Source organism: Triticum dicoccoides, chromosome 5A (assembly GCF_002162155.2).
Source record: "Triticum dicoccoides isolate Atlit2015 ecotype Zavitan chromosome 5A, WEW_v2.0, whole genome shotgun sequence".
In the NCBI taxonomy this organism is placed as follows: domain Eukaryota; kingdom Viridiplantae; phylum Streptophyta; class Magnoliopsida; order Poales; family Poaceae; genus Triticum; species Triticum dicoccoides.
The window spans coordinates 556546015-556549067 of record NC_041388.1 but is presented as its reverse complement, the minus strand read 5'-3'; positions in this window follow the sequence as shown (position 1 = coordinate 556549067).

The window sequence follows — 3053 nt, the reverse complement described above, 5'->3', positions numbered from 1 at the left end:
TGTGTTGATCTTCCGAGGCCGGGCATGACCCTGGAAAGTGTGTCTGACCAGAGTGATCGATCGTGTTGGGAAATGTGGTGCACCCTGCAGGGAAGTTAATCTATTCGAATACCCGTGTCCATGATAATAGGACGACTTGGAGTTGTATCTGAAGGAAGTATGCCCTAGAGGAAATAATAAAGTTGTTATTTTATATTTCCTTATTCGTGATAAATGTTTAGTATTTATGCTAGAATTGTATTAACCGGAAACTTGATACATGTGTGGATACATAGACATAACACCGTGTCCCTAGTAAGCCTCTACTAGACTAGCTCGTTAATCTAAGATGGTTAAGTTTCCTAACCATAGACATGTGTTGTCATTTGATGAACGGGATCACATCATTAGGAGAATGATGTGATGGACAAGACCCATACGTTAGCTTAGCGTATTGATCGTTCAGTTTTATTGCTATTGCTTTCTTCATGTCAAATACATATTCCTTCGACTATGAGATTATGCAACTCCCGGATACCGGAGGAATACCTTGTGTGCTATCAAACATCACAACATAACTGGGTGATTATAAAGATGCTCTACGGGTATCTCCGAAGGTGTTTGTTAGGTTGGCATAGATCGAGATTTGGATTTGACACTCCGAGTATCGGAGAGGTATCTCTGGGCCCTCTCGGTAATGCACATCATTAGAAGCCTTGCAACCAAAGTAACTAATGAGTTAGTTACAGGATGATGTATTATGGAACGAGTAAAGAGACTTGCCGGTAACGAGATTGAACTAGGTATGTGGATACCGACGATCGAATCTCGGGCAAGTAACGTACCGATGGACAAAGGGAATAACGTATGTTGTCATTACGGTTTGATCGATAAAGATCTTCGTAGAATATGTAGGAACCAATATGACCATCCAGGTTCCTCTGTTGGTTATTGACCGGAGAGGAGTCTTGGTCATGTCTACATAGTTCTCGAACCCGTAGGGTCCGCACGCTTAACGTTCGATGATGATTTGTATTATATGAATTATGTGATTTGGTGACCGAATGTTGTCCGGAGTCCCAGATGAGATCACGGACATGATGAGGAGTCTCAAAATGCCCGAGAGGTAAAGATTGATATATTGGATGATCGTATTCGGACACGAAGTTTTCCGGAATGTATCGGGTGCATATCGGGGGGAAGATATGGGCCATAGGAGGGAGGCACACCAGCCCACAAAGGGGTGGCGCACCCCCTACAGGGAAGGAGGCCGAATAAGACTAGGAGAGGGGGCAGCTCCCCCCCTTTCCTTCTCCCCCTCTCTCTCCTTCCCCCTTTCCCCCTCCGGTAAAAGGAAAGGGGGGGCGAGTCCAACTAGGATCCCAAGTAGGATTCCTCCTACTTGGGCGCACCTAGGGCCGGCCTCCTCCCCCTCCCTCCTTTATATACGTGGGGGCGTCTACAACAAACATTGTTAGCCATGTGCGGCGCCCCCCTCCACAGTTTACGCCTCCGGTCATATTCACGTAGTGCTTAGGCGAAGCCTTGTGCGGATCCCTTCACCATCACCGTCACCACGTCATCGTCCTGACGGAACTCTCCCATGACACTTTGCTGGATCAAGAGTTCGAGGGACGTCATCGAGCTGAACGTGTGCAGAACTTGAAGGTATCGTACATCTGGTGCTTGATCGGTCGGAATATGAAGAAGTTCGACTACATCAACCGCGTTAACAAACGCTTCCGCTTTCGGTCTACCAGGGTACGTGGACACACTATTCTCCTCTCCTTGCTATGCATCTCCTAGATAGATCTTGCGTGAGCATAGGAAATTTTTGAAATTGCATGCTACGTTCCCAACAGTATCACGATCTATACAACTAGAACTGAATACCGAGATGTGAAATGTATATATTGGCTCTGGGATTGCTTTCTCGCAGGGAGTCGAGAAAGGATCTCTGGGCTTTAATTCTACAACATGCTTGCTAATTATAATATGATATTATGTGCCCTTCTAAATGCTGCGATATGCTTGAAGATGCTAGTCTTTGATAGGCTAGGCTTTCCCCTTTATTATGGCATTCTGCAGTTCAGTCAATAGATACAACCCATTCCTTTAATACTAATGCATACTTAGTTTAGATCTGATATAAGACTTGCGAGTACTTTGGATGAGTACTCACCGGTTGCTTTGTTACCCCTTTTCCCCTATGCCTGGTTGTTGTGATCAGAAGACGGAGTTCAGGAGCCAGATGGCACCACCGACGACTACTACTACTACCCCGAGGCTGCCTACTATGTGGAGGCCGTCGATGACCAAGAGTAGTTAGGAGGCTCCCAGGCTGGAGGCCTTGCCTTTTCGATCGATGTTGCTTTTGTGCTAGCCTTCTTAAGGCAGATCTTGTTTAACTTATGTCTGTACTCAGATATTGTTGCTTCTGGTGACTCATTTGTATTATGATGCATTCGAGCCCTCGAGGTCCCTGGCTTGTAATATAAAGGTTGTATGACTTTAATTTGTGTCTAGAGTTGTGTTGTGATATATTCGCGTGAGTCCCTGGTCTTGATCGTACACATACACGTGTATGATTAGTGTACGATTGAATCGGGGGCATCACAAAGAGGCCATGGAGGGAGTGGTGCGGAGAGGAGAAAGGGGCCGTAGGAGGATGACTGTGGCTCTGACCGGGGCTGCAGTTTATATAGCGGTTGAATGACAATGGTGGGCAGCAAACAGACGGATGGGTGGCGCCGGAGTAGGTTCCTCGCGAACAACGTGTCATTAATATGGGCGGCAGATGGACGTACGGACGTCCATGGTGTCGTTTGAATGTGGAGCAATCGCGTGGACCAGGATGCGGTGCGGGCGGCGCTCTCTTGGCCGACACACCGCTTCAATGCCGACGCTAGTGAGATGTCGCGTCCGCTCTGGTGTACATGAATGCGACACTGACGCTCTAGAGCGGCGCTGATCGTTTCAGGAAGGAAGTGCGTGCGGGCGAGGGAGGGGGTTTGGGTGGGCCAGGACGGTCAGACGTGGGTGTGGCAGCGGTCCGGACGCCCGCAAAGGCCCCT